The sequence below is a fragment of the Carcharhinus amblyrhynchos genome, chromosome 23 (genome assembly GCF_965287045.1).
Source record: "Carcharhinus amblyrhynchos chromosome 23, sCarAmb.v2.hapA, whole genome shotgun sequence".
NCBI lineage: Eukaryota > Metazoa > Chordata > Chondrichthyes > Carcharhiniformes > Carcharhinidae > Carcharhinus > Carcharhinus amblyrhynchos.
The window spans coordinates 23,090,864-23,112,816 of NC_137346.1; positions in this window are offsets into that span (position 1 = coordinate 23,090,864).

The window sequence follows — 21,953 nt, forward strand, 5'->3', positions numbered from 1 at the left end:
GTCATCAGCTTGAACTTGCAGCATGACTGCGTGAGGGAGAGTAGGGAGTTAGGTTCTTGGTTGTCTTCCCATGAGGAGTTCACATAGTGTTAAACCATTTTGCAGTGGGGTTGAGGATAGCTCTGAAATGCAGATTGGATGTTGTCATTATTCTTCAGCAATGCTTTCATTGTACTTTCACTTTTTAGCTTCACCATTGACCTGAGGATGTCTTGGTGGGCTGGTATTATAGACAAATCCATATAATGCCATGAATTCTGCTCTATTCATTGGCAAACTGCAAAACTTAAAGCTTAAGTTTTTAAAATGTATTTATTAGTATCACAACTAGGCTGACTTTAACACTGCAATGAAAGTACTGGGAAAATCTCCTAGTCACCACACTCCAGCACCTGAGCGTACACTAAAGGAGAATTTAGCACGACCAATGCAACTAACCAGCATGTCTTTCAGAGTGTGGGAGGAAACTGGAGCACCCAGAGGAAACCCACGCAGACACAGGAAGAACGTGTAGACTCTGCACAGAGGGTGACCCAAGCCGGGTATGGAACCCAGGTCCCTGGCACTGTGTGGTAGCAGTGCTAATCACTTTGCCACCATGCCACCCCATGCAGACAATGTAGTCCATTGTCTGAGATTACAAGGTCTGGGATTGCATGTGTCACAAGTATCTCCTTCAGTAATGTGATCCCTGCTTCAGAAGGGTTTGACTGCAGTTGTTTGACTTCGACCCATCTGGGAGTAGTAGTCTATGACAATCAAGAATATTTAACTTCTGTGTTTCAAAATGTTCATCCCATGTTCTTGAGAGAAAAGAAGACAACATCAGTGGTTCTCCTGTCTCCTGACGATGAACACTACAAGTAATAAAGCTTGATATCATCTCTCCCAACAATTTTAAGAGGGCTGACCACCAAATTGGATATATTTCTCTGGCTTGAAATTTTATAATGCCCAAATGGGTGGCACGGTGGCATAGTGATTAGCACTGCTGCCTCACAGTGCCAGGGTCCCAGGTTCAATCCTGGCCTCAGCTCACTGTCTGTGTGGAGTTTGCACGTTCTCTCTGTGTCTGCGTGTGTTTCCTCCGGGTGCTTCAGTTTCCTCCCACACTCCAAAGATGTGCGGGTTAGGTGGATTGGCTATGCTAAATTGACCCTTAGTATCAGAGGGATTAGCTAGGGTAAATGCGTGGGGTTAAGGAAATAGGGCCTGGGTGGGATTGTGGTCGGTACAGACTCAATGGGCCCAATGGCCTCCTTCTGTACTGTAGGGATTCTATGATTCCATGAAATGTCCTTGGAACAATCATTGTAGTGTATCAAGAATCAGAATTTTCAGAATGAAGATCTCTAGTCAGAGATGAGTAAATTGTCAATGACACTGAGGTGTCTTCTCATTGTATTGCCTGAGAATTAGATGGTGTAGCATGTATGCTGGCCATCCTTTGACCCAGTATTCTGTGACATGAGCATATTAATCATCAGATTTTTGATTTTCCTCAGTTGCTGTTGCTGGTTGTTTTGTTATTGTTGATGCAAAGGTCTCTACTTCTTCAACAAGGGCGATATCATGTTGTTCAAGTCTTACCGCTGGGATACAGGATAAAGCTTCTGCTGCAGTCTGCTGTTTTCCTGGAATATCCTCTGCATCAAATCCCATCATCCTCAGTCTGAATTATGGGACTCATTAAGGAATTTTTGCTAAATCCTTAGAATCTAAGAGCGTTCACCAAGGGTTAGTGGTCTTTCTTCGTTCTGAAGTGGAGACCAACAATACAATTTGCATGCTTTCACAAGTACCTGTGAGCAACTAATACTTCACTATCACTGCATCTCTCTGTTGAGCCTTTGTCAATGTGTGAAAAGTTTGCTGATTGTTTGATGCAGAAGATGTTCTTTATCAACTGCCCTGTTTAACTTTCTGCATGATGGCTGAAGAGAACTTCCCTCCAAACACATTCAGCATTAGAAAGAACTGAAACTGCTGCACCTGCGTCTAGATTAAAGTGTCTCTTGTTTCCCTCTGCTAGGACATCAGCACTCCAGTAGCTTCCACTTGATTCCTGTGTGTCTCCAAGGAAAGACATCTCAGTACAATTGATACCCTCTACTTCATGGATCTTGATGGTTTCTGTTACTTCCTTATTCTGTGGAAGCTTCTTGCTATGATATAAAGCTTGAAAATGGCCTTTCTTTCTGTAGTAATGACATTTGGCCTCTTTGGCAGGCAACCTTTGTGTCTGTGTTTTTTCCACCATACAAATAGCAGTTAGTTAGAACAGTTGTTGGATGCTTTTCCCATCTCCCCTGCTTTTGTGCAATCAACTCTATGCTTTTAATTTTAACATACTCCAGAGTCTGTCATTTTTGGGATATGATTCTCCTTGTCACCCCGAGTCGCTGATTTAATTTTGCTTCCTGATTTCAGCTTGTCTGCTCAGTTGAATTACCTTTCTTAAGGTTAAATCCTCTACCAATTGCAAATGGCCGGACAATGCTTCACCCAAGACTCTGATGACAAGTCTGTCCCTGATTAGTACATCTTTTAAGCTGGCTCATTCACAGTTCATAGAATCATAGAATCTCTACAATGCAGAAGGAGACCATTCAGTCCATCAAGTCTGCACAATCCCACCCTGGCCCTTTTCCCATAACCCCTGCTAGTCCCTCCTGACACTAGCATCAATTTAGCATGGCCAATCAATCTAACCTGCACATCTTTGGATTGTGGGAGGAAACCGAAGCCCCTAGAGGAGACCCACACAGACATGGGGAGAATGTATTAACTCCACACAGACAGTGACCTGAGGCCGGAATTAAACTTGGGTCCCTGGAGTTGTGAGGCAGCAATGCTAAACATTGTGCCACCGTGCCGCCCATGCAAGTCTCTGCAAGTCCACACCGATCATTTATAAATGTATCAAAGCTTTCCCCATGTCATTGGTTACGCTTGTTAAGTTTAGTCTGCTCAACAATGGCATTCTTTTGCAGATAGTAGCACTTTTATCACATCATCTTACATAACCTTTTCTTCATTTATCATTTGCCTGACTGGGATATCATCTGCACAGCTACCCAGTTCATATAGCACTGTGTTGACCTGTTTGCCATAAGGCCTGATGAGGTGCCATATCTAATAAACTTTCAGCACCAGTTCAGCACATTTTTGGTTGGTTGAAACCCATTACCTGCTTGAAACATACTGGTAACGGCAGAGACTTTTTCATACCTCTTCTTTCACTCGCTGCTACTATGTTCTTCATCTTTCTGTGCTAACACTATTTATGGGCTCTGTGGTGGTAAGGAAAATGTTGTTTTTATTGAGATATATCTTATAGTGGCTTCATCTTGCTATGGGTCAGCAAGAGATTAAGGTCGTGATACAGTGCATTCCTTCCTTGATGATAGATACTGTGTCTCATAAGCATACATCGTGATTCTAGACCAAACTTTGGGTCAAGTGCAGCTGGAAAATCCTGTCCCAGATGTATGGACATGCACTGAGGGAGCTTTTCCTCTCCTTACTCAAGACATTTTCCTATTTATCCAAGGAGTGTGCCTGACTTTTCTGCGCATATTGATATTCTTCTTGCTGGTGCTTGGAAAATGGAACCTTGATCTCTACTTGTTTCACAATTCCATCCAACCTGACTCCAGTCCGCACCTCTACTTCCCCTTCCTCCAGGCAATAGACATCTCGTCTTTACAGAAACTCTTTCCCAAGGACAGGTTGAGCCAGAATGTTCCCAAACTCCAGTTATCCACCTCAAGAATGAAAATCCAGGCCAGTGTCTTTAATATAATGAAACACCCCAAGGCTGCTCACGCCAGCATTATATAACATAATGTAACACAAAGTCATGTTTAAGTCACGGGTAGATAGATTTCTGATCAATAAGGGAGTTAAGGGTTATGGGGAGCAGGCCGGTAAGTGGAACTGATCCACTTCAGATCAGCCATGATCTTATTGAATAGCAGGGCAGGCTCGAGGGGCTCGATGGCCTACTTCTGCTCCTATTTCTTATGTTCTTATGTTCTCAAGGACCACAGAAGGAGATATTAGATCAGATGGCCAAAGACTTGGTCAAAAAGGTAGGTCTTTTAGCGGAAAATGAGGTAGCAAGACAGAATGGTACAGGGAGGGTATTCCAAAACCTGGGGGCTAGGCAACTTATTGCTCAGTCACCAATGGTGGAGTCAATAAAATCAGGGATACACAATCAGCCAGATACTGGAAAGGGTTGTGGGTTGGAGGAGATTACAGGGAAGTGGGGTCTCGGGGGAGAGGTCTTTTGAAATTGAGGATTTGAAATCAAGAATGAGAATTTTAAAATCAAGATCTAACTTGGCCAGGATTCAGCGTAGATCAGAAAGCATAGAGGTGGTAGATGAATGGGATTTACTGCAGATTAAGAATCAGGCAGCAATGGTTTGGATGATCTCAAGTTTACAGTGACTCAAGAACAGCCTCTTCCCTGTTGCCATCAGATCTTTGAATGGGCCTACCTCACATTAAGCTGATCTTTCTCTTCAACCCAGCTGTGACTGTGCCAGGATATTCTGCACCCTCTCCTTTCCTTATTGCTATATGCTTTGTCTGTATAGTGCGCAAGAAATAATACTTTTCATTGTATACCAATACATGTGACAATAAGTCAAATCAAATCAGGGGGCAGAATGTAGAAGACAAACCAGGGAATACATTGGAATTGTCAAGCCTAGATGTAATAAAGGCATGAATGAGAATTTTGGCAGATGATGAGTTCTGGCAAGAGTGGTGTTGGACAATGTTATGGCAATGGAAACAGTTGGCCTTGGTGATGGCACTAACATAAGGGTTGGAAGCTCATCTCAGGTTGAATGTGACAGCCACATGTGCCTTTCCATGTCTTTAGTGCATCTTTGAAAGTAAGACAAACATTTCCAAGCTGAATGCCAAGCGCCATTCAAGTCAATGAAAGTAAAAATGCTCTCTTAAAGCCATTTTGGTGATCAAAACCAAATGCCTGAATTATTTATTCAACTAATTGTGACTCAGAGTGTAAGGATTGAATTAGGGTCCTGAAAGAAATGGCGGAGGTGATAGTGGATGCCTTGGTGGTTATTTTCCAGACGTCGCTGGATTCCGGGGAGGTGCCGGAAGATTGGAAAACGGCTAATGTTACGCCGTTGTTTAAGAAGGGTGCCAGGCAAAAGGCGGGGAATTATAGGCCTGTTAGTTCAACGTCTGTTGTAGGTAAAATGTTAGAATCTGTCATCAAGGAGGAAATAGCGAGGCATCTTGAGGGGAACTGCTTGATAGAGCAGACGCAGCATGGTTTCGTTAAAGGGAAGTCGTGTCTGACAAATTTACTGGAGTTCTATGAGGATGTTCTATGAGGGCAGAAGTCTGAGTAGTGTTGAAGAGCAGAAGGATCTAGGGGTCCGGGTCCACAGGACTCTTAAATCGGCCTCGCAGGTGGAGGAGGTGGTCAAGAAGGCGTATGGTGTACTGGCCTTCATTAATCGAGGGATTGAGTTTAGGAGTCGGGAGGTAATGCTGCAACTTTATAAGACCCTTGTCAGGCCTCATTTAGAGTATTGTGCGCAGTTCTGGTCGCCTCACTATAGGAAAGACGTAGAAGCTATTGAGAGGGTACAGAGGAGATTTACAAGGATGTTGCCTGGACTGGGAGGCATGCCTTATGAAGTTAGGTTGAGGGAGCTGGGACTCTTTTCCCTGGAGAGACGAAGGTTGAGAGGCGACCTGATAGAAGTTTACAAAATGTTGAGAGGAATAGATAGGGTGGACTCTCAGAGGCTATTTCCCCGGGTTGAAATGGTTGCTACGAGAGGACACAGATTTAAGGTGCAAGGAGGGAAGTTCAGAAGTGATGTTAGGGGTAAGTTTTTCACTCAGAGGGTGGTGAGTGAATGGAATCGGCTGCCGTCAGTGGTGGTGGAGGCGAACTCGCTGGGGTCTTTTAAAAGACTTCTGGATGAGTATATGGGGTTTAATGAGATTGAGGGTTATAGATAGGTCTGTAGGTTGGTAGGTGTTGATGTGATCGGCGCAACTCATGGGCCGAAGGGCCTGTTTGTGCTGTAGTTTCTATGTTCTATGTTCTATGTTCTATGTGTCTAGGGCGGTGGATAGAGGAGAGCCGGTGGATGTGGTCTTTCTTGATTTTCAGAAGGCGTTTGACAAGGTACCTCACAAGAAGTTATTGCAGAAGGTCAGGGGGCATGGAGTTGGGGGTAGGGTGTTAGCGTGGATAGAGGACTGGTTGTCAAATAGGAGGCAGAGAGTGGGGGTCAATGGGTGCTATTCGGATTGGCAGATGGTGACTAGTGGAGTGCCCTAAGGGTCGGTGCTGGGGCCTCAGCTTTTTACCATTTACATAGATGACCTGGAGGAGGGAACCGAGTGTAGGGTGTCGAAATTTGCTGATGACACCAAAATTGGTGGAAAGGCAAGAAGGATCTAGACAGGCTGGGCGAATGGGCCAGGAAATGGCAAATGGAATTTAATGTTGGCAAGTGCGAGGTGGTCCACTTTGGTAGGAATAATGGTAGGAAGGATTATTACTTACGTGGAGAAAAACTGTAGCAGGCGACGGTGCAGAGGGACCTCGGGGTCCTTGTGCATGAGTCGCAAAAACCCAGCTTGCAGGTGCAGCAGGTGGTCAGGAAGGCGAATGGGATGCTGGCCTTCATCGCGAGGGGGATTGAATATAAAAGTAGGGAGGTCTTGCTGCGGCTGTATAGGGCATTGGTGAGGCCGCAGCTGGAGTACTGTGTGCAGTTTTGGGCGCCGTACTTATGCAAGGATATTTTGGCCTTGGAGGGAGTGCAGAGGAGGTTTACTAGGCTGATACCGGAGTTGAGCTATGAGGAGAGGCTGAATAAATTAGGCTTGTACTCGTTAGAGTTTAGAAGAATGAGGGGAGATCTCATTGAGACATATAAGATGATGAATGGGATGGATAGGATAGAGGTGGAGAGACTCTTCCCGCTCAGAAAGGATAGTAGGACTAGGGGGCACAGCCTCAAGATAAAGGGGGGGCGGTTTAGAACGGAGTTGAGGAGGAACTTCTTCACTCAAAGGGTGGTGAATCTCTGGAATTCTCTGCCCGTTGAAGTGGTGGAGGCTACCTCGCTAAATATTTTTAAGACGTGGGTTGATGGGTTTTTGATAAGAGAGGGGATTAAGGGTTATGGGGAGAGGGCGGGAATGTGGAACTGAGCCACGACAGATCAGCCATGATCTTATTGAATGGCGGGGCAGGCTCGAAGGGCTAGATGGCCTACTCCTGCTCCTATTTCTTATGTTCTTATGTTCTTATGTTAGTCACACAAATCTAGTGATTTTCTATCCAAATTTTTGACAACCTGCAGTCCTATATTGTGGGAATAAACTGATGAATTTTCTTGGAAATCTGATAGGCACAAAGTAACACAATATTCAGCTCCCAATTAAATGGAATTTGAGGCATGCTAATTTGGACTCTTTGAGTGGAGCGATATTGCGTTTGCATCAGTTTTATTTCCTTGCAAATGTTGATACAAGTGTGCACCAACGCAATTATTTCCACATTGTGCTTCTGTCATTAAGTTATGAAGAGGAGCTGAGAGGACAAATGTATTCTCATTGGAAATAAAGATTAAAGAGGATATGCTTCCAACTTTTAGAATTATGAAAAGAACCAATAAATTGGATATTCATGCAAAACAAGTTTAGAATCCCCATGAAACATAATTATAAACTGAGGAAATCACGAGGTAAAACTCAGTATGAAGAATAGCTCACCATCTACTAATGGAGCAGAATGACACTTAGTACAATAAACTGCGACCTCACTCAATTAACTGAAAGGAATTTGGATCAATCCCTGCTTCATGTTTCTGTCCCCTATATCATTGATTCTCTCTACATAAAGTTTATTGAATAATTAAATGCCGCGAAGTACAAAAGGAGGCATGTGTTTGATGGGCTGAATGGTCTCCTCTGCTGTAACCATTCTATGATTCGATTTTTGTATTCATAGAATCTCTACAGTGCAGAAAGAGGCCATTTGACTCTGTCTACGTTTCCTGCTTCCTCAGCAAAACAAAGCAGCCAGCATAATTAAGGACACCCATGCACCACAGACATTATCTCTTCCACTTTCTTCCATCAGGAAAAAGATACGAAAGTTTGAGATCATGTACCAACTGACTCAAGAACAGCTTCTTCCCTGCTGCTGTCAGACTTTTGAATGGATTGCATTAAGTTGATCTTTCTCTACATCTTAGCTATGACTGTAACACTACATTCTGCACTCTCTCATTTCCTTCACAATGAACAGTGTGCATTGTCTGTATAGCGTGCTGGAAACAATACTTTTCACTATATGTTAATGCATGTGACAGTAATAAATCAAATTTAATCAAATCATTTGGCCCATTGGATCTCCAGAAGAGTCCCACCTTGACCCTCCCTGCCACCCCTCAACTGTACCCTGTGCATTTACCATGACCAACCCACCTAACCTACGCATCTTCAGACACTAAGGGACAACTTTAGCACGGCCAATTCACATAACCTGCACAATATATTCACTTTTATCACAGTTTTGTTCCTAATCAAGTTCAGGCTGGTCAAACTCACTTCAATTATTTATTTTTTCTAAAGTTTATTTAGTACTGTCACAAGTAGGCTCACATGAACACTGCAATAAAGTTACTTTGAAAGTCCCCTAGTCACCACACTTTGGTGCTTGTTTGGGTACACTGAGGGAGAACTTATCATGGCCAATACATCTAAACAGCATGTCTTTCAGACTGTGGGAGAAAATCAGAACACCCAGAGGAAACCCACACAGACACGGGGTGAACATGCAAACCTCACACAGACCATGACCCAAGCCAGGAATCAAACCCAGGTCCCTGGTGCTGTGAGGCAACAGGGTTAACCAGTGTGCCACTGTGCCTAGCCAGTGACACTCACATCCCTTGAATTAATTGGGAAAAAAATAATTGCTGAGAATGGGGACTCTTGATGATGAACTGCTCAGCCCTGAAATGGAGTTGGCAGGGGAGAGAGTGCTAACCACTGGGCCGCCCTATGGATTAGCAATTGTTGGAAATTAGAGAGAATTTTTGCATACCAAAATATTCACAGAACTTACTGGAGCTTCAATGCATTTTTTGGTATTATTGTTTCTCAGGGAAAGCAACTTAAATTAAAATGTGTTATCTTTGGGAACACCACGCCCATCTTCACTGTTTCATTGGTAAAAGGCTATGGGATGGCATGGTGGCATAGTGGTTAGCATTGGTGCCTCATAGCGCCAGGGACCCGGGTTCAATTCTGGCCTCGGGTCACTATCTGTGCGGAGTTTGCACATTCTTCCCGTGTCAGTGTGAGTTTCCTCCCACAGTCCAAAGATGTGCAGGTTAGGTGGATAGGCCATGCTAAATTTCCCCTTATTGCCAGGGGGATTAGCAGGGTAAATACATGGGATTATGGTGATAGGGCCTGGGTGGGATTATGGTCGGTACATACATACTTGATGGGCCAAATGGCCTCCTTCTGTAGGGGTTCTAGGATTCTAATTGTGGCAGCTGATTAGGAGAACCTCCAAGAAAGTTCCTATCAAGTCTCCAAGTTGATGGGTCACACCATATCCAGCTTTACTGAAAGTTTGATAACATTTTTGTTTGCTTCTGTATTTGTTGCAACTTTCCAAGTTTTCGAAGGACCACAGTTTTGCAAAGTGCAATTAGATATGAATGATTCAAAAGGCATTTATTCAGCTAGACATGAGAAATGAACACAGCATAATGGAGCTTTACATCCTGTTTGTAGCCAATGGGTCAAAATCTCAGAAGGGGAAAGGCAAATTGCAGTTGCTGTGGTGAAGGAGAATGTTATGTCCTTGTCTAGTTCACCGTCAAACACAACTGACAAACTACCAGAAGCCACTAACAAATGCCAAAGATCCCAAAGACAAATTTTAGTCCAAGATTTTAATTTTACTATGTCACAGAAAGTGGGAAAATAGATGTAAATGATCTTTTCTTCAACTAATATTTTATCCTTAAATATTCATGTCAGAATTAAACACGGATTAGCATTAGTGCTTTCTAAAAAAAATGAATTATGTAAAACCAGAATAGTTAAACAGGAAATAAAGGCTATCACTTATAAAATTACATTTTCTAACCTTTTGTGTGATGCGATGGAAAAATGCAAATGAAGATTTTAGCAGGTTAAATCACTGCTGCAACATTTACACATGAGGGTTGTAAAAATTTAATATTTCGACATGACATTTCCTACATGGATATTAATTATTCAAGGATCCTGTATTTCAAGAAAAGCTCAATCTTGAACTGTATCGATTGGGTTTCCAATGGCATTGTGGGATTTGTGTTGACAGAGTCAAGTTAGAATCCTTAGTTTTGCAGCAAAAATTCTGGATGATAGTCATCTTTTTAGAGAACAACCATAAGATAAAGGCACAGAATTAGGCCATTCAGCCTATCGTGTCTGCTCCATCATTCAATCATGGCTGATACATTTCTCATCCCCATTCTCCTGCCTTCTCCCCATAACTCTTGATTCCCTTATTGATCAAGAACCTATCTATTTCTGTCTGAAAGACACTCAATGACCTGGCCTCCACAACCCCCTGAGGCAATGAGTTCCACAGATTCACCACTTTCTGGCTGAAGAAATTCCTCCTCATCTCAGTTTTAAAGGACTGTCCCTCCACTCTGAGGTTGTGCCCTCGAGTTCTAGTCTCTCCCACTCGTGGAAACATCCTCTCTAATCCAGGCCTGTCAGTATTCTGTAACTCACAATTAGATCGCCCCCCTTACCTTCTAAACTTCATCGAGTATAGACCCAGACTCCTCAACCACTCCTCATAGCACAAACCCTTCATCGGCAGCACTGAAGCACAGATAGTTATGCTGCGCACACACCTTGAGACTCTAAATTAGAAGTTTTGCGGAAAACATCAGTATGAATCTTGAATTATTTAAAGCCTGATCACGTCCTCAAGGAGTAGTAAATCACTTTACAATAATAGAATCTTACAGTGTAAGAAGAGGCCATTTGGCCCATCGAGTCTGCCCTGACCACAATCCCACCCATGCTCTATTCCTTAACCCTATTTACACTAGTTAGTCCCCTGACACTGAAAGGCAATTTAACATGGCCAATCCACCTAACCCTCACATTTTTTCACTGTGGGAAGAAACCAAGGCACCCAGAGGAAACCCATGCAGACACGGGGAGAATGTGCAAACTCCACTGATCCAAGGCCGGGAATTGAACTCGGGCCCCTGGAGCTGTGAGGGAGCAGTGCTAACCATTGTGCTACCTTGCTGCCTCAGAGTAATCTAAAGGTTACTTTAAAAGTTCTGTTACTAGTGACATGTAAACAGACATGGGAAGCAACTTCCACATGGCATAGTCCAATAGACAGTAAATAAATCAATAGCCAGATAATGGTGGGATTTTCTGCCTCTCCCCCACCCCCGTGGCGTGTTTACCAGCAGCAGAGGTAACTCAATGCTGACTGCCAGTGGGGTCTTCCAGACCCACCGATGGCTACAGCGATTTGTGTGGCTTGCTCAACCTGCTGACAGGAAACCCGCTGCAGGGAAAGATCCCATTGGTGTGAAGGCCTGGAAAATTCCACCCAGGGTGATTTTTTTTCTCTGATTGTAATTTGTATCGGTATTGACAAAGCAGACGTGGAGCGGATGGTTCCTCTTGTGGGGCAATCCAGTAAGGGGTCATAGTTTTAGGATAAGAGGGAGCAGATTTAAAACAGAGCTGAGGAGAGACTGCTTCCCTCTAAGGGTGGTGGATCTGTTAAAATCACTGGATGCCGGGACATGGAGTAAATTTGAGGCGGTGGACAGATTTGTAATGAAGAAGAGGTTGAAGGTTTATGGAAAACGGGCAGGAAAGTGGAGTTGAGGCCAAGATGAGATCAGCCATGATCATATTGAACGGTGGAGCAGGCTCGAGGGATTGCCTACTCCTGCTCCTTGTTTTTGTGTTCTTAAGGGAGAAATAAAAAAAAATTGGGCTAGCTTCCTTCTTAGCTATGATCATGGGAAAGGGCAATATTAGGAGGGGAGATAATAAGAGCAGCTCTTATAGAAAAGAATCCCAACAGTATAGGTGGAAGCCATTCAACCTGGTTAGTTCTGCTGCCTCACAGCACCAAGGACTCAGGTTCAATTTTGGCCTCGGGTGAGTGTGCGGAGTTTGTACATTTTCCTCATGTCTGCATGGGTTTTCTCCAGGTGCCCCGGTTCTCTCCCACAGTCCAAAGGTGTGCAGGTTAGGTGGGTTGGCCATGCCAGGGGGATTAGCAGGGTAAACACATGGGGTTACGGGGATAGGGCCTGGGTGGGATTGTGGTCGGCGCAGACTTGATGGGCCAAATGTCCTCCTTCTGCACAGTAGAGATTCTACGATTTTAATACCCCTGACACGAAGAGGCAGTTTTAGCGCAGCCAATCCATCTAACCTGCACATCTTTGGACTGTGGGAGAAAACCAGAGCACCCAGAGGAAACCCATGCAGACATGGGGAAAATGTGCAAACTCCACACACAGTCAGCTGAGGCTGGAATTGAACCCCAGTCCCTGGCATTGTGAGGCAGCGGTGCTAACCATTGTGTCACTGTGCCAGCCAGCTGTCAGGAGAGCGGGGGATTGGGGAAGCCCATGAGTTGGGCCACAGAATACATGGTAAAAGCTAAGTGGAACAAATCCGGGAAGACTGAGTCGAAAACTAGGACTCCCTACCTTGGAAGTTCCCACTTCCTTGGCCAGTAGGGGACCACAGGTAACATTGGAGGTGTAGGTGTGTGGAGTGAATCGCGCCGCACTGGCCTCCAGAAAGGAAGAAGTAGGTTTGATAAGGAGGTATGGCAGCTGTCCCTCACAAATAAGACATGGAGCCTCCGATGGTGATTGTAAAGGTGTATTTTAACAATGTTATTATCATCACTTTCAGTTTGCAAAGCAAAATGGGAATGGTAAATTTTCTCTTGAAAAGACAGGTGGATCTGGATACCTTCCCAATGGTTACCAGGCAGCAATTCCCAATCGTGTGGAATGTTGTGATATGCTCTGAATTTAAAAGTTCTGTGCCATCCCTCGGCTCAGGAAGCTTTGGGATCACACTTAGATTGTAAATCAATTTAAATACTGGATGCATGGTTTTAAATGGAATTTATTTATCCAGATTTGAACCTGAATTAGAAAAATTACAAGGAATACCTTATGCACGTTTAGTAGCCTGCAATTTCTCAGGCAGATTAAACAGCTTCTTCACTCATTTCCCACTGATGCTTATATACTGAACCAATTTTGTAAGAGAGTTATTTCATCCTGCAGAAAATATGGGCATTTAAATTGTACGGCAGTAAGCTAAACTCTCATTTAAATCATATCTGATAAAACCACAATGATGGTGAGGAAGGGAATTCAGAATGTTGCAAAGGTATTTTCTGAATTGCTTTGTCAAGGCTGATGTTAAGACAAAGTTGGAGGATTTGCTGAGGCCCATTTTTGGTCATCCAGTGAGGCAAACAATTCACAAACTTTGGGTGGAATTTAACATCCCACATGGCACAGGAATCATAGCAGATGGGACAACAAAGTCATAGAATCTCTACAATGCAAAAGGAGGCCATTCAGCCCATTGAGTCTGCACTGACCACAGTCCCACCCAGACTCCACCCCCCTGACACTCAGGGGAAATTTCGGTGGCCAATCCACCTAACCCTCACACCTTTGGATTGTGGAAAGAAACTGGAGCATCCGGAGGAAGCCCACGCAGTCACGGGGAGAATGTGCAAACTCCACACAGACTGTGACCCAAGCCAGGAATTGAACCTGGGTCCCTGGTGCTGTGAGGTAGCACTGCTAAGCACAGTGCCACCATGCTGCCCCTAAACCCGGGCCTTGCAAAAGTTCATTGACCTCGGATGGGATTGTTCAACTTTGGGACAAGCTTGGCTGGAACGTCCCATCGATTATGTTGCGTGCTTGTTCCAATGATTACAGCACGCTGCTGGCTGCGCACACAAGTGAGGACTAGGCAGAGTGCGTTGCTATTATGACACTCTTAAAGGCAGCCTGCCCTCTTAAAGGTACTTTCATGCAACAGGAAGTGCTGCACAAAGATTCACAAAAGGGTTGGTTGTAAGGCAAAGGGCAGCAGATCTACCAATGAGCCAGAGATGGCTCCCAGATTTTTCCTTGTTAGGTATGGAAGATGGAGAGAGGCCAAATTTCTGAGGGAGCCAGGAGGCCCTTGAAACACAGCCAAGAAGGAAGTAGGAGTTAATAATCAGGAAGGTCTATTCCCAGATTCTGAGTCAAGGACTTGCTGGCAGCGTTGTCATAAATGTAGGTGTTCAAGGTCAGTGAATGTATTCACATGGCATTTCCCACACAACTAACCTCAGACATTACTCAATGCACCATATCCCCATCACTTTTAGATCACCAATCCAGATTCATTCAGATACTCCACCTCCCCCTCGCACACCTTCCAATGCTGCCAGCCTCATTCCCTACTCCTCGAAGCTTCCACATACATCCAGCTGTTCGCCTCTGGTAGGCCCTTCACCCAAATACATTGCAGCACAGTCACTGACACTCTTCCTTCTGTCTTGTAGGACCTATAACAGGAAGGAGCAGAGGACTAGGATGAGTCCCCTTAACCCTGCAGAGGACACAGTGCTCAGCGTCATTGCATTGGCTACGACTGAAGCCATTGCATCCAGAATCACCAGAAACATTCTGGTCTTTTTTAAATCCCACCTCACCTTCAATCTGGCGAGATGCAATTGATGTGACTCTGGATCTCCTGCTTTCCACTCTGACCCCACTTCCCTCAAACCAATCCTCCACATTCTGCTGTCAGGTACCTAAGCAATGCTTCCTGGTCAGTAAGTGCAGCTTCAGCACAAAGGGTAAGCGCTCTGTTGAAAAAGCACTGTCGCATGATCTGACATTCCCAACAGATCTGGCACTGCATGAACTTTAGAGCTTGCCATAGAAATGGGATCAGCATGTGGTGAGTCACCAGTGGCTGCAGCGAGGCCAAGGGAAAAGGATAGTTCCTATGGCAGCTCCCTGCAGGGTGAGATCACACGTAGGTTAGAGCGGAGTACAGGAGAATGCATCCCCACAGCAATGCTCGGTGTGTTGGCAGGCCTGACAAATGGCCAATTGTAGCTGTCAGGACGATGGAAGATCTCAGCTGCAACTGCACACTGAGTTTGGAGCCCTTCCCCAAATAGGAAGGAAGTAGTGGCCATCTTGGTAACAGCACAGGTAGACTCAGCACCTGGTGACGGATAACTCAGCTTCCATTATCATCAGTTAAGGGTGGCACAGTAGTTAGCACTGATGCCTCATGGCACCAGGGACCCAGGTGGCCTCAAGTCACTGTCTTTGTGGAATTTGCACTTTCTCACCATGTCTGTGTGGGTTTCCTCCGGGTGCTCCAGTTTCCTCCCACAGTCCAAAGATGTGCAGGATAGGTTGACTGGCCAAGCTAAATTGCCCCTCAGTGTCCCATATTTCAGTGCTGCAATGGGGACTCCAACAGAGGCTATAAGTCCTGTTGCCCTTCAAGGCCAGCTTGGTGGTGTGTCGGCTCAGACTAGTGGTTCCATGGCTGTGGATGCCTGCGCTCAAAGGGACACGTAGACTCTCACAGTGGTCCAACAACATGCCCTGCAGTCAGCCCACTGAGGTCCCACACCTAAGGAGTGACAGTGGCTAGATGTACAACCCAATTCCCCCACTCCCTCACCACCACTGCTCCTGGTGTTTGTAGATTTAAACATTGAAGAAGGAGGCCATTTGGCCCATCGAGTCTGCACCAAACGCAATCACACCCAGGTCCTATCCCTATAACTGCATATCTTTACTCTCTTGTCCCCTGGACACTAAGGGGCAATTTAGCATGGCCAGTCCACCTAACCTTGCACATCTTTGGACTGTGGGAGGAAACCGGAGCACCCGTAGGAAACACACGCAGACTGTGACCCAAGCCGGGAATTGAACACGGATCCCTGGCGCTGTGAGACAGCAGAGCTAACAATGTGCCACCGTGTCACCCCAAACGTTGCCTGTCAGTTAACCAGCCTAGACAATAAAAGTGGCTTTATATAAATAGTCGTCTAGGCTGGTTGACTGGTTGGCATTATTTTCACACTCCAGCAAATCATAAAACTGGCTTTATATAAATAATGATTTCCTGGAATGTAAAAATAACGCCCCTTGGAAGCAGTGATGAGTATAATTATGTCGGTCCAGGATGTTCCTCTGGAGCATGTTAAATAGTTTGTGCTGTTGAGTCCCCAGACTTCCTTCTTCCGTGTTCTTGAAACCCACCAGCCCCCTACAAACCTCTACCCCCCAGCTCCAAACTCTCCCCAGCTATTGATCTTGCATCTGCCCAAACCAGGTGAGCTGCCGTTGGACACTTGCCTGCTCGATTGCCCCCTTCCAGATGATTTACCCTTGCCTTCTGATGGCCAACTGCCCAGAAGTTCAAACTCCCCTCAAGACGTCTTTGATAAAAACTACTTCATAAGCCATTACGTTACATTTTTGATGTTACTGTATTCAAACAAACTCTTAAAATTATACTAAATCCAAAATGTTGTACAGAGCATCATAAAAAATCAATTTGCGATTAAGCATATTTTCTGAGTAAGCACCACACTGTCTTCTTTGAAGGCTAAAGTACTATTATGACTTCAAGGGACTAGCAAATGTTTCTATACCAACACATGCTGGTACTTATACTGTGGTCCAAATGGTTAGTAAGAATTTCGAGAGATGCAGCAGAAATCTCTACAGATATGATGCCATCTAGTGACATGTGAAGTAATTTCTAAATCCTGTGTCAAACTCATTTTCACTGCCAGGGAGAAATGGTCTTAAAAATCTTCCAAGTAGTCCCAGTTAAACATTGTCTGGGTTTTCTGCCTGCTTTGCACCAGGGAAGTGACTTTATTCACTTCCTTTGCTAACACTTTCCCTTCATAGCCTTATAGCCCAATAACTGGCTTTATCAGCTTGGTTCAATTGGCAATAGTCTTCATTTTGCATTCAAAGTTTTGTAGGTTCATGTCCCATTATGGAATTGAGGACATAATCTAGCCCAATAGCTCGGTGCAGTACTGAGGGAGGGCTGAGGTGTCAGAGACACCAGCGGGAACTTTTCAGTTGCCGTCGCTGCCAGCGAGGATGAAGAATTTGGTGCTCAGCCAAATCTTCGTTCATTGCAGTGGGACCAGAGAATCCCACCGGTATGAATAGCCAGAAAGTTCTGGCCACCAAGCTGAACATTCGTTAACAACATAGACCCTGGTAGTTTGCTCAGATGTATATGATTGATCTCATTTTACTGTTGGGAACAGAGCAGTGAGTTTTTCTGGTGTGCAAACCAACATTTCTCCTTCAACTAACAGCATCAAAAAGCAACTTATCTTGTCACACATAAGTTGGTTAAGATTGTATTCATTGGAGTTTAGAAGGGTGAGAGGGGGTCCCATGGAAATTATAAAATTCTAACAAGGTAGCTTCAGAAAGAATGTTCCCAATGGTAGGGGAGTCCAGAACTAGGGGCCATAATGTGAGAAATTTCTTCATGCAGAAAGTGGTGAATGTGTGGAATTCAGTAACAGAGAAAGCAATTGAGGCCAAAACATTTCAAGATGAAATTAGATATAGCTCTTGGGGCTAAAAGGATCAAGAAATTTGGGGAGAAGACGGGATCAGGAATTTGATTTTGATGATCAGCCATGATCAAAATGAATGGTGCAGCAGGCTCAAAGGGCCAAATGGCCTACTCCTGCTTATAGTTTCTATGTTTCTACTTATTTGCTATGACTGGATGAATTCACTTTAAAAGATGATCCAATAGTTGTAAAGTTCTACAGGATATCACAGAGGCTTGAAGGATGCTCTGTGGATGCAAGTTTGTTTAGATTATTAGTGATAAAACAGCCACAACATTCCAAATAACAATCCACTACTCACAATTCCCATTGCAGCATGCTTCTGGTATAACAGTATGACAATTTGGGTTTTTTTACAATGGACGTTTTCCTTAGATTCAGCATCACTGATCATGCTTTTAACGAGACCTCAGATTCCTCAGAGAATGCCTCTACCTATCCAATATCAGGATATAATGAGGCCTGAGATCAAAGTGCCTCATCCCTAGTTCTGGACTTCCCCACCATCGGGTGCATTCTTTCTGAACCTACCCTATCTAATCCTGTTAGAATTTTATGACTTTCTATAAGATCCCCCCTCACCATTCTGAACTCCAATGAATGTAATTCTAACCAATTTATGAATGACAGGGTAAGTTGCTTTTTGATGCTGTTAGTTGAGGGAGAAGTGTTGGCATGCAGACCAGAAAAACTCACTGCTCTGTTCCCAAGAGTAAAATGAGATCAATTATATACATCTGAGCTAACTAACAATCTCTCTGTTGTTAACTAATGTTTAACTTGGTAGCCAGAATTTTCTGTAAGGCGACACAGTGGCAGACTGGTTAACACTGTTGCCTTACAGCTCCAGGGGCCTGGGTCCAATTCCTGGCTCACTGCCTGTGTGGAATTTGTACATTCCCCCCGTGTCTGCATGGATTTCCTCCGAGTGCTCCGGTTTCCTTCCACAGTCCAAAGATGGTTGAGTTGAGTGAGGTGGATTAGCCGTGTTAAATTGGCCCTTAGTGTCTGGGGTGCATGGGTTAGAGGGATTAGCAGAGTAAATATGTGCAGTTACGGGAATAAGGCTGAGGTGTGATTGTAGACTCGATGGGCTGAATGGCAGGGTTCCTATGATTTCTACCTTGGACTACCAACTCAGATTTACAGAAATATGCCACCTCAACTTTTCTTTACCCTCAGACTACAAATCAGCGATAATCCACCAGGCAATGCCATTAAACAATAAACAGGCACAAATGGTTTACTTACAGTGTGCATTTTAAAAAATCCTTCATGGGATGTGGGCATCGCTGGCAAGAACAGTATTTGTTGCTTATTCCTAATTACCTGTGACGTACTAGGCCATTTCAGAGGAACAGTTAAGAGTCAATGAAATTGATGAGGGTCTGGAGTCACATATAGACCAAACATATAGGCAGCAGATTTCTTTCCCTAAATGATATGAGTGAACCGGATGGATTTTTAATGACAATCGATGATAGTTTAATGGTCACCATAACAGAGACAAGCTTTCAATTCCAGCTATTATTAACTAAATTAAATTAAATTAATTTCCACCATCTATTGTGTTGGGAGTTGAATCCATGTCCCCAGAGCATTAGCCTTGGGTTACTAGTCTAGTGAAATTATAACAATACCACTATCTTTTCCCAATTGTTATTATTAATGTCATCAAAATGTTAGCGCTATTATCGGTGCTTTCCCTGTGTGAACAAACACTACAAAACTAGCTTCAGATATAATGGATCCTTGAGGTCTAGCTTGGATTTATATTGCCATGAAACCGCCTGACTATCCTTGTACCAAAATGACCTCAGAATGACTACACGTTTGCTGCAATATAGCTGAAGATATAGTGAGGGATTCATCGGCCACGTTTGGTGATGGCAGGAATCCCCACTGCCTGCTGAATCGGGCGCTGGAGATAAAAGTTGGATTCTCGCCAGGCGTGAAGGTATTTGAGATTCACCTAACTCACTCTGTCAGCCCCAATCAAGTCCCCGCCCAAACCAAGCAGAAACCCGAGAATTATGTAAAATAACTGATTGTAATATTCTCAGTGGGCTGGATAGCCCATTCAGCAACCTCCTACTATTTATTTGCAGCCCCCCCCACCAACCACCCTGCCCAGCAAGAACAGTATCAGTGGGTCAGACACTGAAAGGGGGGTGGTGTCAGGGAGGTAGATCCAGAAGCCATGTGTTCCCCTGCAGAGAGGGTCCTGAGGCTAAGGTGTTGACGTCACTGCTCTCCCCTGGGATGGGGATCTCGTGGCTGGACTGCCCCTTCTAACCCTGGGAAAGTTATGGTTCACTTTCTGGGGTAAAGTGCTCATGATTGTCCTCTGTCCTCTAAAACCTTTGAAGTTCCCTGGTCACTTTAATCTTCATGCCCCCTGGACAGCTGTCAGGCTTCCAAATCATTGCAGCACGCCATTCAGCAGGAAGGATTTTCCTTTCTCTCTTTAGGAAGCTGCAGGTGTGAGAATATCCCTTTCAAGTCCTCAGGCTGACATAAGTCACTCACTTTCACTAAGGGGGATTTCCCTTCTCCACAGCTGCCCACTTAGTACTATTGTTCTAACACAGCATTTACTGCAAGTCTTTGAGCCTTTGTAGAAAACTCAGAGCCTTTGAAATACATTCCAACTCTTTGAAAACACTTGTTTCCATTCAATTTCAAACCAGTCAATTCAAATGCCATTTGATTGACAGCTTAATAGTTATTACTTAGCATAGTAATTTATTAATTTTCCCATCATGCTTGAATGCATCTCAAGTACCCCCTCCCCCGCAATTTTGCCCAACCACACTGTTTACACAAAAGTGGAATTGTAAAGCTTTTTTTGAAGTTGCCTACAGCTAGTTGTGACCCGTTTTTTCAGTGGTGGGGCTTGTGGTAGTGGAAGGTGGGGAAGGGATGCCCCTTTTTACTGAGGGGTAGGTGGTACTCCCCATGTCAGAGGAAGGGAAGGGGTTATCATTTCCATATTTGGAGATTGGGGTGCCTTTTAAAAATAGTGCTGGTGGGCGTGATTCCCAAGATGCATTTGTACCTTTCAAGTTGGTGAACCCCACCTGACAGATGCTGCCAGGGCCAATGGGAAACTCCCCGGTTTGCCCACTGGCGTGGGCACTTAGTTGCAATTTGGGCGCGTTGGGGTCACAGTTTCTAATTTAAGTGTATCCCAGACAGTAAATGTACTATTACTCATAATTAGATTTTGGCAGACAATTCATGTATTTGAAAGCAGCATTTGTCCATACAATTACAGCTGCCATAAAAAACATGTAAACACCCCCACAGCATCCTTGTAATTGTACAGGATGGTGTGACTCCTTCCTGGAAAACCTATTCATCTTACACTTGGAATACTCTGTGAGATGACTTCCTTTCAAAGGCAATGTCTACCTCAAAAGTTATAGGGGAAATGTAATCAATCCTTAATCCCATGGATAAAAGCAAAATACTGGGGATCCTGGAATCAGAAACTAAAAGCTAAAATGTTGGAAAATCTCTCATCAGGTATGACAGCATCTGTGGAGAGAGAACAAAGCCAATGTTTCAGGTGGGTCACGCAGAGCGAACCACAGATGCTGCCAGACCTGTTTACTGCCATGGATATTGGATAAGGTAAATAACAATGTATTAGTATTTCGAGTATAGAGAATCATATTTCATATTTTGTAGAAAAAGTAATCAAAAAATAAAATGTAACCCCGTGAGCATTCAGGCCAGCAAGCAAAAAATTATTTCATAATTCATCATAGATGGAAACTTTGAATGCAAAACTTCAACTATTTAAAATTTATGAAATTGGCATTTCTTTGGAAGCCACTTTAGCCCACAAAAAATATCTGTTTCAAAGTTTATTCTGAGAACATCTATATAATGATACTGACTAGCATGGTGGCACAGTGGTTAGCTCTGCTGCCTCACAGTAGTAGGCCGGGTTCAATTCTGGCCTTGGGTCACTGTCTATGTGGAGTTTCCACGTTCTCCCTGTATGTGCGTGGGTTTCCTCCAGGTGCTCCCATTTCTTTCCATAGTCAAAAGATGGGCAAGTTCGGTGGATTGGCCATGCTCAATTGCCCCTTAGTGACCCAAGCTGTGTAGGTTCGGGGGATTAGTGAAGTAAATAGGATAGGACAGGGGAAAGAGCCTGGGTAAGATGCTCTATCGGAGA